The 16,356-nt window shown below is 42.5% G+C and overlaps 1 protein-coding gene across 1 annotated transcript in view; it reads left to right on the plus strand.

Annotated features, from left to right (window-relative positions):
* MAP6 (microtubule associated protein 6) overlaps positions 1-16,356 on the plus strand; it is an 85,064-nt gene that overhangs the window by 11,719 nt on the left and 56,989 nt on the right. The window lies entirely within an intron of this gene.

Below are 16,356 nucleotides of genomic sequence, written 5' to 3' on the forward strand. Positions count from 1 at the left end.
CTTACTACTCCTTCTCCTGAATTCTCCATGGATCCCCTTCCTCTCCAGGTAAAGGCCCTGGCACGTTGGCATCAAGGCTTTCCAGGGTCTGACCTTTCTGGTGCTTCCAGCACTTTTTTTTTCTGTATTTTTCCGAAGTTAGAAGCGGGGAGAGAGTCAGACAGACTCCCGCATGCGGCCGACTGGGATCCACCCCGGCACGCCCACCAGGGGGCGATGCTCTGCCCATCTGGGGTATTGCTCCTTTGCGGTCCTAGCCACTCGAGCCCCTGAGGAGGAGGCCATGGAGCCATCCTCAGCTCCTGGGCCAACTTTGCTCCAGTAGAGCCTTGGCCCTCCAGTAGAGGGGAAGAGAGAGATAGAGAGGAAGGAGAGGGGGAAGGGTGGAGAAGCAGATGGGTGCTTCTCCTGTGTGCCCTGACTGGGAATCAAACCCAGGACTTCCACATTTCGGGCCGATGCTCTACTGCTAAGCCAACTGCCAGGGCCGCTTCCAGCATTTTTGCCCACTGTTCCTTGCACACACTTGGTGCTCTTTCTTGGGGGTTCTCAGTTCTGGTTTTGTATGGAAATTACGAGGACCTCAGCAAGTGATCTAACCAAGTGACAGCCTGAGCTGGGCCTGACAAACCCCACATGTAACTACTGCTGAATTTTGCTCACAGTTTTCCCTCCTCCCCTCCTCCCATCTTCTTTCTAAATCCTTCCCATCCATCAGGGCTTTTAATCCGTTGTGAAAGAGGCTTATACTGTGAAAGCAGGGAATTAGGTTGGATTTATTTGATTGTAACATCCTAATAATAATGCAGTGGGCTTAATATTTTTATCCCAAGTTCAATGTAGCGCCTTAAGAGCATGCAATGGCTGGAGCTATGAGCTCTGAGGATTCAAGTTGCAGAGCACATGATCCCTGTTTATGGGAGCTTGCCATCTTGCGAGGGAGGGAACATGGATGTAAGCAGGGCCTGGTGAGAGTTAAAATCAGGGGCCAGTACTCTCTAGAGCCTCAACAGGATTGGTTAACTGATGGAAGATTTATGGAAAGGATGGTTATATGAGTCCTGTGAGGTGTCCTGTAAAGCAGTAGTCCCCAACCCCCGGGCAGCGGACCGGTACCGGTCCGTGGGCCATTTGGTACCAGTCTGCAGAGAAAGAATAAATAACTTACATTATTTCCATTTTATTTATATTTAAGTCTGAATGATGTTTTATTTTTTAAAAATTACCAGATTCCCTCTGTTACATCCGTCTAAGACTCACTCTTGACGCTTGTCTCGGTCATGTGATACATTTATCCGTCCCACCCTAAAGGCCGGTCCGTGAAAATATTTTCTGACATTAAACCGGTCCATGGCCCGAAAAAGATTGGGGACCACTGCTGTAAAGGGTTTGCTGGCCGTTAAGATGGTTTGAATCATCTCTCTGTAACTTAAAGTCTGGGTGACCTTGAAATGATTACACAGTAGTGACTTTACAGAGTCATGATGAAGGTGGAGGGAGATAATGCTTTTACCCAGTGCATATCCATCACAGTCAGTGCTGCCTACTTTTATTGTTATCAAAGCTACCAGTGAAGTTTTTCATTTATTCATTCAGTGAACATCTATTACATCTGTATCAGGCACTGTGCTAGCACCTGGGGATATAGAAATCAATAACACATCATGCCTGTCCTAAAAGAGCCCCTGGTCTAGTGAAAGAAACATGTTTTAAAAACTATGTATAGTGATGGTAGTAAGTACAATAATAGAAAGATATACAAGGTATTGAGGGGATATAGAGGAAAGTAGAGGTTCTGACTCAATCTAAATGAGGGGCCATTTCTGAAGGAGGTATACCTTTGCAATGGGTCAAAAGCATGGAGCTATTTCTACTGGGAAGGCAAAAATTAGGAACTCTATATTTGTTCTTTGAGGTCTTTAACAATACTATGACAAAGAAGGCCATTTAAGCATAATTCCAGCTTCTTTCAGATGTCTAGCTTTGTGTGGGGCTTACATTCAAATCCTGCTCACTACTTATTAACTTTTTATCTTTGGGAAAATTACTTAATACGTCTTCCCTGATTTTGTTTCCTCATTGGTAAAATAGAACCAATAATACCTACCTTGCAAGGTTATCGAAAGACTTAACTTTCTATTAGTAGACCTATATTACAAAATATTTGCATTTAATTATAATTTTTAATTTCATCAATAAAACTTTAGGGAAATTTGTTCTCTTTTTTTTTATAAATAAATTTTTATTTTAATGGGGTGACATCAATAAATCAGGGTACATATATTCAAAGAAATCATATCCAGGTTATCTTGTCATTCAATTCTGTTGCATACCCATCACCCAAAGTCAGATTGTCCTTCGTCACCTTCTATCTTGTTTTCTTTGTGCCCCTCCCCCTCTCCCTCCCCCTCTCCCTCCTTCCCTCCCCTCACCCCCTGTAACCACCACACTCTTGTCCATGTCTCTTAGTCTTGTTTTTATGTCCCACCAATATATGGAATCCTGCAGTTCTTGTTTTTTTCTGATTTACGTATTTCACTCCGTATAATGTTATCAAGATCCCACCATTTTGTTATAAGTGATCTGATGTCATCATTTTTATGGCTGAATAGTATACCCTGGTGTATATGTGCCACATATTCTTTATCTAGTCTTCTATTCTTTTTTTTACAGTGATTAAAGCCTTTAAGCAAACTCTTGACCAATACAGCAAGAATCCATAAAAGAGTAGTGTCCTTAATGTGTTCACTAAGTCCAAGTTAGCCCCAACACTATGCCAAATCCCTGAAAACTGCAACCCAACCCCAGTTCAGTCTATTAGGAGCTGTCACAAGGAGCAGGAGTCCAGGAAAAGTCCACATCCAGGAAAAGTTCGCATGGCACTGGAATTGTCACCATTCTATACTTTGCAGCTCACATCCAAGTCCCAATGACTGCTGCTTCTGGCTGGTAATGATTTAGGTAGACTGGAAAAGCCATCTGCAGCATGTGTGGATATGGAGCTTCTATTCTCCTCTGCCTGGAGAGATGAGACCAGGTTGCTTTTCCCTGGAGCTCTGTGACTGTGGCTTGGTAAAGAGAACCTTGGGATACACTAAGCTGGGTGGCAAAGGTAGATTCATAATCAAAGTTGGCAAAAGGGGGAAAGAGAGCTCTAAATTAGGAGTAGGTCCCAGCCTGAAATATGAGTGGGGCATTGAGGTAGGAGGAATAAAGGAAACACTATATATTAAACAAAGCAGCAGAAAATAGGACTATCAACACCCACAACAGAGATCTTTGAGGGAAGAATAAAAAACCTGACTATTCCGGCAAGACATAGTTAAGTGGCCCTTGTGCAAATGAGATCAGTTTACCTGAGTCTTGGAATAAATACTCTAGGCTCATCCACAGTGTCGTCGATGGGGCCAACGGCCCTGGGCACCTTCAGCCTTCAGTGGCAAACCCCAGCATTCTGGGCAAGGTTAGGTCATAGGTGGCTGGAGCAGGGCTGGAAGAGACTGAACCCTCCCTTAGAAGAGCAAGGGGGAAGCCTACCTTCCAGTGTCCCTGTTTCCTCACAACAGAGGCATGTAAGTCTGGCAGGCTTTAGCTCAATGACCTTCCTTTCCACTATTGAAGCAGGACCCAGATGGCATCCTATGAGACTTCTTTGGGGCGTTGGAGCCTTTAAGGGCATATCCTAAAAGCTGGTAGTTCCCCTGATCTCTATTGGGCTTTTTCTGCCTCTTGGTACCTTAAAGGCCATGCTCAGAAGATCTCGCTGAGGGGTTTGAGGATCCCCATCTGCCTTCATAAATCTTTTCCATATATCTGGAGCTATTTGGAAAAAGACAAAACAGTGTTATTAGCTGGATCAAATAAAGAAGGTAGTAGTTTGCAGGAGAAAAAGATTTGGCGTCTTCTGTTCATCAGCATTCAAGAGAAATTTAAATTTTTTTTAAGTAAAAAGCATGATATGGTAGACCTGTAGGAGTTCCAGGATATGACTACCCCCTTTAAAATTTTTTTAAATTGACCTTAAAATATTTGCTGGGTACACTTTAATAATACCTTAACTTTAAAGATTGTAAGAATGACAAAATACAGTAAATGCTTTTGCTCCATATGCAGGAGCATTGTCAGTTTAACCAGTTTAGGAAATCCAATAATAGAACAGTGTATTACAGACAATGAGCTATAAACATGCTTAGCAGCCTCTCCTGTTCTGACAGAGGTTACTATAAATCCAGAATATGTATCCACTGTAACGTGGATTTAGGACTATTTGCCAGATGAAGGTATATGAGTAACATCTATTTGCCAAAGTTGTCCTGGTAGGAGTCCTTGAGGGTTAACTCCAAATGAAGGGACAGATTGTAGTATAGGACCCCTTGGACAGGATTTCTCAATCTGCCGTGCTGCTTCCCGAGAAAGTTGAAACTGTTTACACAGGGCTGCAGCGTTCTGGTGATGAATAGTATGAGACTGAATTGCTCGATCTGTCATGGTTCCTCCAAATAATTTCCTTTTGGGTAGCTTGATCAACAAGGGCATTCCCAGGCCCTGGCCGGTTGGCTCAGTGGTAGAGCATCGGCCTGGCGTGCAGGATTCCCAGGTTCGATTCCCAGCCCGAGCACACAGAAGAAGTGCCCATCTGCCTCTCCACCCCTCCTCCTCCCTTTTCTCTCTGTCTCTCTCTTCACCTCCCGCAGCCAAGGCTCCACTGGAGCAAAGCTGGCCTGGGCGCTAAAGATGGCCCAGTGGCCTCTGCCTCAGGCGCTAGAATGGCTCTGGTTGCAACAGAGCAACACCCCAGATGGGCAGAGCATTGCCCCATGGTGGGCGTGCCGGGGTGGATCCCGGTCAGGCGCATGCGGGAGTCTGTCTGACTGCCTCCCCATTTCCAACTTCAGAAAAATACAAAACAAAACAAAACAAAACCAGAAAAAAAGGGCATTCTCTCCAGGGAGCATGGAGTGAGCTCGAGTATGTCCTATAAAACATGGAGCTCTATGTTGACATACAAGTCTTTGAAGAAGGAGAAACTGCTGAAATAGTTCATCAGCATTTGTCCCTAAGACAGCAGTCTTTATTAGTGGAAACACCATAAGTAAATATTTGCTGTCTGTATATAGATTAAAGGAGGAATATGGCAAATGCTGAAAAGCCATGATAATGGCAAATAATTCTAGATTTTGAGCTGTTTTTAAGTTGACAGTTTCAGTATTAAGTTGTCCATTGATTTGCAAGAGCGATTTGCCATTTAGTGGAAGTTTCCCAGAGCCATTGTTGTTGACCCTTTGAAAAAAGGAACAACAATAATTTTGAGGCTCAAAACCTATAAGCTGTAAAGGTCGCCTATGCCCCTTGATAATCCAGGAGGCAACAAGATCAAAATATGGAAGTGTATTCCATGGGCTATTAGATGGTTCAATGTGCCCAAGCTGTAGCTGCTCTTGTACCAATTGAGCAGCTGCCCTAAGTTTCTCCTGAGAAAGGGGCCATTGGTCTACCCATACAGGATTATCTGATTTCCAAGTAATTGGGTCTGCACAATGCATTATTGAGGTAGCAGGAGCTACCAAGGCCCCTATGCTAAATTTTGATATCCTAATCCACACCTTCTGGTATGGGTGCCACTTCTGTGGGGGTGAGAATTCCTCACTGTTCTTTCCCTAGTCCCTTGCTGGGAAAAAATCCCCGATCAAGCATCTGAGTACTGACTAAACCATTAGGACTGACAAGCAATGCTCCCGTATTTTTCAAAACATCTCTACCCCACAAATTCATTGGCCATCCAGGGAGCACATAAGGCTTAAAAAATCCAGAATGATCTTCTTAATCTTCCCAATGTAGAAAACTAGAACTTTGTTGAGGGGGTTTACTCTGCCCTATACCTTGTAATTCTGTGGCTGCTGCATGAGTGGGCCAGGAAGGAGGCCAATGTAGCTTAGCAATAACATACATCAGCTCCAGTATCTAAAAGTCCTTTAAATTTATGCTCATGTATTGTTACTTCCATTTCAGGGCGTTCCTGACCTATTTTTTTTTTTAATCCAATTGGCAAAATCAGAGGGGCCAAATCACTGATTTGCTTGGGGCCCCTTTTGCAGGATGTGGCCTGAGAAGCAGAATTAGCATCCTTATACTATTCTTCTAACTGCCTGAATTAGCCGTGAGACACATTCTTTTTTTTTTTTTTTTTTTTTGATTAATTTTGATGTGGTGACATTGATAAAATTGTCTTCCGTCACCTTCTAACTGGTTTTCTTTGTGCCCCTCCCCTCCCCCAACCTCCTCCCTCTCCCCCCCCCACCCTCTAACCCCAACACTGTTGTCCATGTCTCTGAGTCTCATTTTTATGTCCCACCTATGTATGGAATCATATAGTTCTTAGTTTTATCTGATTTACTTATTTCGCTCTGTATAATGTTATCAAGGTCCATCCATGTTGTTGTAAAAGATCTGATGTCATCATTTCTTATGGCTGAGTAATATTCCATAGTATATATGTACCAAAGCTTTTTAATCCACTTGTCCACTGACGGACACTTGGGCTGTTTCCAGATCTTTGCTATTGTGAACAATGCTGCCATAAACATGGGGGTGCATTTCTTCTTTTCAAACAGTGCTGTGGTGTTCTTGGGGTATATTCCTAACAGTGGTATAGCCGGGTCAAAAGGCAGTTCGATTTTTAATATCTTGAGGAATCTCCATACTGTTTTCCACAGTGGCTACACCAGTCTGCATTCCCACCAGCAGTGCAGGAGGGTTCCCTTTTCTCCACATCCTCGCCAGCACTTATTCTGTGTTGTTTTATTGATGAGCGCCATTCTGACTGGTGTGAGGTGATATCTCATTATGGTTTTAATTTGCATTTCTCTAATAATTAGTGATGTTGAGCATTTTTTCATATGCCTATTGGCCATCTGTGTGTCCTCTTTGGAGTAGTATCTATTCATTTCTTTTGCCCATTTTTGTATTGGATTGTTTGTCTTCCTGGTATTAAGTTTTACAAGTTCTTTATAAATTTTGGTTATTAACCCCTTATCAGATGCATTGTCAAATATATTCTCCCATTGTGTAGTTTGTCTTTTTAATCTGTTCTTATTGTCTTTAGCTGTGCAGAGGCTTTTTAGTTTGATCAAGTCCCATTTGTTTATCCTGTCTTTTATTTCACTTCCCTGTGGAGATAAATCGGCAAATATATTGCTGCGAGAGATGTCAGAGAGCTTACTGCCTATGTTTTTTTCTAAGATGCTTATGGTTTCACGGCTTACGTTTAAGTCTTTTATCCATTTTGAGTTTATTTTTGTGAATGGTGTAAGTTGGTGGTCTAGTTTCATTTTTTTGCAGGTAGCTGTCCAATTTTCCCAACACAATTTGTTGAAGAGGCTGTCTTTACTCCAATGTATGCTCTTACCTCCTTTGTCAAATATCAGTTGTCCATAAAAGTGTGGGTTTAGGCCCTGGCCGGTTGGCTCAGCGGTAGAGCGTCGGCCTAGCGTGCGGAGGACCCGGGTTCGATTCCCGGCCAGGGCACACAGGAAAAGCGCCCATTTGCTTCTCCACCCCTCTGCCGCGCCTTCCTCTCTGTCTCTCTCTTCCCCTCCCGCAGCCAAGGCTCCATTGGAGCAAAGATGGCCCGGGCGCTGGGGATGGCTCCTTTGCCTCTGCCCCAGGTGCTAGAGTGGCTCTGGTCACAACATGGCGACGCCCAGGATGGGCAGAGCATTGCCCTCTGGTGGGCAGAGCGTCGCCCCTGGTGGGCGTGCCGGGTGGATCCCGGTCGGGCGCATGCGGGAGTCTGTCTGACTGTCTCTCCCTGTTTCCAGCTTCAGAAAATGCAAAAAAAAAAAAAGTGTGGGTTTATTTCTGGGTTCTCAGTTCTGTTCCATTGATCTATATGCCTGTTCTTATGCCAGTACCAGGCTGTTTTGAGTACAATGGCCTTATAATATAACTTGATATCCGGAAGTGTGATACCTCCTGCTTTATTCTTCCTTTTCAAGATTGCTGAGGCTATTCGTGTTCTTTTTTTGGTTCCATATAAATTTTTGGAATATGTGTTCTATATCTTTGAAGTAAGTCATTGGTATTTTAATCGGTATTGCATTGAATTTATAAATTGCTTTGGGTAATACAGACATTTTAATGATGTTTATTCTTTTTAAACATGAGCACGGTATATGCCTCTATTTGTTCGTATCTTCCCTGATTTCTTTTATCAATGTATTTGTTTTCTTTTATGTATTATACAGGGGTGGGCAAAAGTAGATTCATAGTTGTGAGTACACAAAACACAGAGTTTATTCTTATATTATTATTTATTAATCGTATTATTTTACATAAAACAACTGTAAACCTACTTATGCCATATTCTGTGTAACATTTAAGGGCTGGCAAAGCCTAAAATATTTTCCATTTATCCCTTTACAGCGGATATGCTGAGCACTGATCTATACCTTTCCACACTTGTCTCCTGCCATGCCAGTCCTCACACGTGGAGCCCTTGTCACATCTGAATATCTGTGGTTGCCCAAATGCACATTTAGCTCTCCATGCTCTCGCTGACCCTTCTTCCTGGACTGTGCCACCTCCCTGCCCATCTGATTCTTTTGCCTACTGAAATGAGACTGACCTTTCCAATGCCTCGCTCAGATGGTACCCTCCTTTCTCAAATGTTCTCTAATCCTCCAAGTCAGACTAATAAATAGAAAATCTTTTATTTTAAGCTCTGGCCAGTTGGCTCAGTGAATAGAGCATCAGATCAGCCCAGTGTGCTGACATCCCAGGTTCAATCCCCAGTCAGGACACACATGAGAAGCAACTGTCTGCTTCTCTTCCCCTCCCTCTCCCCCTTCTTTCTCTCTTTCCCTTTTGGTTGGTCCGAGCATCTGCCTCATGTGCCAAGGATAGTTTGGTTGACTCGACTATTGGCCCCTGACAGGGGTTGCCCGGTGGATCCCAGTCAGGACACATGTTGGAGTCTCTCTCTGTCTCCACTTCTCTCACGTAAAAAAAAAAGAAAGAAAAAGAAAATCTTTTATCTGAGCAGTTCATAGCTCTCTTAGAAATTCAAAATGTGCACACAGAGTGCAAAATTACCCCTTTATATTAGCCAAGTGGTACTCAAATCTACTGGGGATAATGATGAGGATGCTTGCTATTTATTGAGTGCTTACTATGGGTTAGACACTATATGCTAAGTACTGTACATACATCATTCATTCATGTGTTCAATTAGTATCTATTAAGCATCTTCTACATACATATATACACTGCCCTGATCTTGGTGCTGGGGGTGCAATGACAAATAAGACGGGAAAGAGTTTCAGGCTCTGTATTTAAGTAGCAAATAACCTGTTTAACAGAGCCTGAGCATACTTGGTTTGACTGTGCCTTATTAAGCACAGCATTTATTTTTCCCAAGTGACACAGTTACTCTCTTGTCTCTTACAACTGAAAGCAATAGGGCACTGGTGTATGTGTGAGTTTTTTTGTCTTCATGTATAATGGGTAACCAACCCATCACTCATAGCAACCAAGGATACAAGGTACAGGAATCGTCATTGTGAAATAATATTAGTCTCTGGCTACTATGACCATTTTTGTGTGGTGTTTCCCCAGGAGCTGGAATACGGCTTTAAAAAAAATAGACAAGGAATAAGTGGTATTAAAAGGTGCATGGGGCCAAAGTTCATTTGCCTAGGTTTCAGCATGTAAGGAAAGCACAGGAGAGCTCTACCATGAGAGGTTGTTTATGACTCCTCAAAGAAGCCCTGACCCAGCGTGTCACCAGCGTCTGCCAAAGGCTGGCTGTGAATTGGAGAGAGGCTTGGTGTTTCTAGCTGCTAAGAATCTAATCTAACACCACCATTCTCTGGGGAACGTTTTAGCACATCGTCAATTGTCCTAATCCAAACCACAATTGTGAGAAGGTGATACTTTATAAGTGCTTCTTTAATCTATCTAAATGGAGGGATTTTGGTACAGAGTATTACTTTGTAAATGAACAAATTTAATTTAATTCAATTCATATTAATTTCATTCATTCATTCAATTCAATTCCATTTCTATCTGTTGAGTACTTTGTATGAATACTACACTGGAGCTAGGCTCTGGGATATGATGGTGAGGTCCACAGTTTGGGACATCCTGATTTACTCTGTGTCCATTCCTCCTTCCCTAGTAGGGAGAAATGTGATGATAAAGATGATGGTTGATGGTAGAGGAGATGATGCAGCAGCAGAAGCATGAACACTTTTGACCAGCAAAGGTCTTTAAGGCTGGGGAGGGGATAATAGAAGTGGGAAGAATTCTGAAGAAAAAGTGAGGAACATTAAAGGAAATTAGTAATCACAGCAACTGATCTGGTAGCCATAGTGCAGTAGGTCAACCAGACATCGTGGCATCAGATAAACTTTTATTCAAATCCCAGCCTTTCCTTGGTGAATCCCAGCCTCATCTCAATGAAATTATTTCCAGTCTCTGAACCTCGATTTCCTCCTCCAGAAAATAGGGCAATATTATACACGTCAGGTTGCATGAATGTGAAAATGTTTTATAAATATTAAGGTCCTTGCAATTATTATAAATATTAATACTAATAAATAAGCATGGAATCGAAATGTGTGCCAGTTTAGATGCCAGGAGAGCAGTCACTCAGAACACACTCTGAACTAGGTTCTTGGGTTACAGCTATGGCAAAGACAGACCAAGTTCATTGTGGAGTGAGCATGTAATGATAGGTGTGGTGTTACATGCATTCCATGGCTAATTATCAAATAGAACTGTGATGAATTTTAGGCAGGGGAAGTATAAGGTGCTAACAGAGCATTTAATGGGAGCTGACAGCCTAGCCTTGACTAGGAGTTGGAGTTGTCCTTTGAAGGAGTGGCATTTGAGCTGAGCCCTGAAGGGTGAAGGTGAGCCTTGATGTCTGCTCCGTCTCCTTTGAGAGAGCCTGGACAAGCCTCTCCTCCTCCTGGCTTCATTTTTCTCACTACCACGAGGGCACAGCCCCCCCTCTCTCGCAGTCACATTCCAAGATCTCCGAAAGAGCCCGGTACATGATGCCAAAGCACCTGTGTCATGCAGGTTGCCGTGGACAACACAGGGTAGATAAAGGAGGGAGCATGGGCATTGACGCGGGAGCTCATGGCCAAGGATTCTCCTTTCATCCATCTGATACTGCCCTCTTTCCCATCTAAGTATCTGATGGCACCTTGTCTGAGAAATCTTCAAAGCATTTTCTGTTTTTTCTTAGAACTTTAAAAAATACACGACAAAGAATAGTATAACACCCATATCCTCAATACTCAGAATTTTTTAAATTAGCATTTACTTCTAGTCTTTTTTTGTACTAAAACTTTTTTTTCCATAGTAAAGATCTCTTTGCCCACCTGGCCCAGACACATTCTGCTCCGCCCTGTGCCCTGCGGGAGGTTACTGCAGTCACAACTTCGGTGTGCATCCCTCTTTATCTGTGAACTGTAAGGCATTGCTGTATGTGTGTACATGTTTACCTACATAACAGCCAGTGCTGTGTGACTTTATTTTTGTCACTCAACGGTATGTATCTTGAAAAAATACACCCTGGTCGGTTTGTTCAGTGGATAGTCGGCCTGGCCTGCGGACATCCCAGGTTTGATCCGCGGTCAGGACACACATGAGAAGCAACCATCTGCTTCTCTTCCCTTTCCTCTCCCCCTTTTCTCTCTCTTCTCTCGCAGTAGTGGCTCGGTTGGTTCCAGCGTTGGCCCCGGTGCTGAGGGTAGCTTGGTTGATTCAAGCATCAGCCCCAGACATGGACCCTGGTTGGGGTGCATGTGGGAGTCTGTCTCTCTATCTCCCCTCCTCTCACTTAAAATAAATAAATAAAATTTTTGAAAAAAGAAAAAAATACAAACAGGCACATCTAAACACCACTCATACACAGTTTCTTCTTTTTAGTGACTGTATAATCTGCCAGCATTTGAATATATTACACACTTATTTTTCTATTTATATTTAAGTCTCCCTAATATTTAATTATCACAAATAATACTGAAGTGAATGTCTTTAAACATGTCATACATAAATAGATTTAAAAGTGAGATTGTTGGATCTTGGGTTATTCACATTTAACTGGATATTGGAAAATTGGTTTTTTTACTGACTAAACTCATTTATACTTCAACTAACTGTATAAAAGTATCCCTTTTTCTTATAATGTCAGTTAAAATTTTGTCAATATTGTGGAAATGGTATGTTTTTTATGTTTTCCTGATTTTATTTTTAATTATTTATTTATTCATTTTAGAGAGGAGAGAGTGAGAGTGAGTGAGAGAGAGAAAGGGGGGAGGAGCAGGAAGCATCAACTCCCATATGTACCTTGACCAAACAAGTGTAGGGTTTCAAACCAGTGACTTCAGCATTCCAGGTCGACACTTTATCTATCCAATGTGCCACCACAGGTCAGGCCTAATTTATATTTTCCTGATTTTCAATGAAAATCAGGGTTTACTGACAACTTGCATTTTTATTTCATACCATGTATATTCATACACTGCTCATTGTCCTAGTATAGTGCTATCTTTTTTAATTGATGTACATTGATTCTGATTACTAATCCTTTTTTCCTTCTGGCTTGTGTTTACCTTTGTTTATAGAGTCTTTTGTAACACAGAAATTTTTCATTTTAATATATTCAGTGTGTTTAGTCTTTGCCTCTACGGATTATGTTATTTATTCCTAATTTAAGAAATACTTTACTATATCAAAATAGTAGACACTTTCTTTTATATTTTCTTCTGATGGTTACAAGGTTTGTTTTTGGGGTTTAGGTTTGTGATACATCTGAAATTCCTTTTTGTGTATAGTATAAGATAGGGATGCCTTTTTTTATTTTTTATTTTTTGCAAGAGAGACAGAGGGACAGACAGGAAAGAAAGAGATGAGAAGCATCAATTTTTCGTTGCTGTACCTTAGTTCACTGATTGCTTTCTCATATGTGCTTTGACTGGGGGTCTCCAGCTGAACCAGGGATCTTGGGCTCAAGCCAGCGACCTTTGGGCTTCAAGCTAGTCACTATGGGGTCATGTCTACAATCCCCTGCTCAAGCCAGCAACCCCATAGTCAAGAAGGTGAGCCCGTGCTCAAGCCAGATGAGCCCACGCTCAAGCCGGCGACCTCAAGGTTTCAAACCTGGTCCTCCCATGGCCTGGTCAGGCTAGGGATGCATTTTAATGTTCTATCTCAAAAGCCAATGTCCTATTACCCATTCTTTCACAGGTAATTCTTTTCCCCTGATTTAAAACGTTTTCTCTATTTTACAGCAAGTTCCTTCTTTTGTGTGGATCTGTTTCTGGGCTCTATTCTGTTACATTGAGCTATTGTCTATTCCTAACAAATACCCTGTTTACCTAATTAATATAGCCTTGTGATATGCTTTGATTTTTAACAGGGTGGCCTCCCTCTTGGTTGTTCTTTTTCAGAATTGTCTTGTTCTTTCTTAGACATTTACCCTTCAGTATTTATTTTGGACTGAGTTTTAAAATGCCACAGATATTATTACCAAGAATTTGGTTGGGCTTAGGTTAAAGTTATGGGTTAATCAGAAAATTGGTATCTGTATAAAATCTAGCCTTTCAGTGTATAAACAAGATATGTCATGCCATTTACTCAGGTTTGCTTTTACAGCTTTCAAAAAGGTCTTTTTTTTTTTCTTTGTGTTTTTCCCCCCAGATATTTTCTAGAGTTTGTTGCTTTTATGAATGAGATGTTTTGTTATCCCTTCTAATGGGTTGCTGGTGATGTGTAGACAGGGTGTGCTGAGACACTGGGGTGCAATCAGCAGGGTTCCAGGTAATGGAGGTCAAGAGGTGGGGTTGCGCCTGCCACATGCCCTAAACAGCATGTGCAGAGGCCTGAGGTGTGAGAAGCCAAGCACAGGAAACAGGGACAGTATAAGACCTGGGCAGAGACCTTCTGCCAGGGAATGGCAGGATGTGACCAGAAATCTAGGCACTCTTGGTGTAGTGTCAAGAACTCTTGTGCTAGTGGACATGTGGATACAGTTCTGCTCGTGGAGCGCACTGGCAGGAAGCGGGGTCACTGTTCTGCGCCCTCTCTGAACCAAACTATTGAATAATTGCTAAGTCCTATGGCTTACCTAATTGGGCTTTTGGCAGGTAAGAGCTATAAGCCTCTGAGAGGCTGACCATCTAGGTTCTTATTACTCAAAGTGTGGTCAATGGCCCTACAGTATCAGCTCACCTGGGAGCTAATCAGAAATACAGAATCTCAGGTAGTCGCCTGAACATACTAAGTCTGATTGCATTTTTAAAAGATCCGCGGGCACTGTAAAGTCTGAGAATACCTGAGCTGGGGGAGGTTACCTCTCAAGTCGGCCAGACTCCCTGCATTGAAATCCCACGGAGTGCTTATTTACAGTGCGGCTTCCTGGGCCCCATCCAGACTCCTGGGTCCTACTCCAGACTTTCTGAATCAGAATTTCTGAAGTCAAGCCCAGTAACATGAAATTTCAGTATGCTTCTGGGATTATTCGTATGCATATAAACAGTTCACACTAATCCACAAAAAACTTGGTCCAAACAGTCATGTTTTAATTGGGTCAGAAAAACTGAACTCCTTAAACTGCACTGGTAAATTATTTCTTTCTCTTTTTATGCAAAGCACTTCATAGGTTGTTGTCTACCAGATAGTCATTGTTCAGTAATGGTAAGCAATTGTTGTAGTATTTGTGATATTTGAAATGTCCTGAGTCCCCTGTCAAGGCCAGAACCAAGCAGGATCTAGGAAAAGGTATGTGTGTGTGCACGTGCACGTGCATGTATGCAGTGTGTTGGGGAAGGGCGAACAGAAGGATGCAGGGTGATGGATAACTCAGAGGTTCTCAGCCTGTTACCAGTGCAGTGCTGGCGACCATCTGCTCAGAGCAGCCGCCTGTCTGCGAGTCGAGGGTATCCATGGGAACCAGTATGGAGGTTGCCAAGAGGACTCCATGGCCACTAGCCAGAAGGGAGAGTGGAAATCAAGTGGAAACAAAAGTGACAGACTGGTGTGTGTTTAATGGAGTGGGAGAGAGTCAGCTGTGAGAGCAAGGCTGGGAATGAGCGCGGCCAGCCTCCACTGGGACTCGGAAGAAACCTGCAGAAGCACAGGGGCTCGCACAGCTGCCCCCAAGGACTACTTGAGGCCATTTAACAATAGTATTTCTCTCTCTCTTTCTTCCTGCCTTCCTCTCTTCCTACTTCTCTCTTTCCCTATGTTTTTTAAAGGAAATTTAGTTTTTTTAAAAAGTACAACTTAGTAGGAAAGAAGAAAACAAAACTTTTAGTCACCCAAATGCCTCCACTCATATGCAGGTGCTTTAATTTTTTTTTTTTTTTTACAGCGACAGAGAGAGTCAGAGAGAGGGATAGATAGGAACAGACAGACAGGGATGGAGAGAGATGAGAAGCATCAATCATCAATTTTTCATTGTGACACCTTAGTTCATTGATTGCTTTCTCATATGTGCCTTGACCGCGGACCTTCAGCAGACCGAGTAACCCTTTGCTCAAGCCAGTGAGCTTGGGTTCAAGCTGGTGAGCTTTTTTTTTTTTTGCTCAAGCCAGATGAGCCTACGCTCAAGCTGGCGACCTCGGAGTCTTGAACCTGGGTCCTCTGCATTCCAGTCTGACGCTCTATCCACTGCGCCATCGCCTGGTCAGGCAACAGGTGCTTTGATTTTGATATTTCTTTGTCTTTTTCTCTATGCCTATTTTTATAAGCTTGAAGTCATGCATTTTTAGTTCTGTATCCCACTTTCTACAAAGTTCTTTTGAATAAGGCATGTAGCTTTGAGAAAAAAGCATGGAGTTTATTGTGAAATGTCCCCTGCATTTGCGTCCTGAATCTGCCTGGTTAAAAATGAATAACTGGCTGACCTGCGGTGGCACAGTGGGTAAAAGTATCGACCTGGAACACTGAGGTCACTGGTTCAAAACCCCAGGCTTCCCTGGTCAAGGCACATATGGGAGTTGATGCCTTCTGCTCCTCCCTCCCTCCCTTCTCTCTCTCTCTCTCTCTCTCTCTCTGTCTCCTCTCTCTAAAGTGAATAAGTAAAATCTAAAAAAGAAAAAAAAAGAATAACTGAGGCCAGCATGACAGATTGATTCAAAGTGGAATTCCTAAGTGAACGCTATTATGCCTTCTTAGCCAGGGTGCCCATTTTAGTTACTTCACCAGGTTTTGAATTGGGTATTTTTTGTGTATTTTAGTAACTTTGGTAATGCCTGTGCATAAAGAAAAAAAATGCGTTTAACAGATAGAAAAGAATGGGGGATTGTTTTCCTTAGATATTTCTGAAAAGAGCATTAAGATTTA

Source organism: Saccopteryx bilineata, chromosome 1 (assembly GCF_036850765.1).
Source record: "Saccopteryx bilineata isolate mSacBil1 chromosome 1, mSacBil1_pri_phased_curated, whole genome shotgun sequence".
Classification (NCBI taxonomy): Eukaryota; Metazoa; Chordata; class Mammalia; order Chiroptera; family Emballonuridae; genus Saccopteryx; species Saccopteryx bilineata.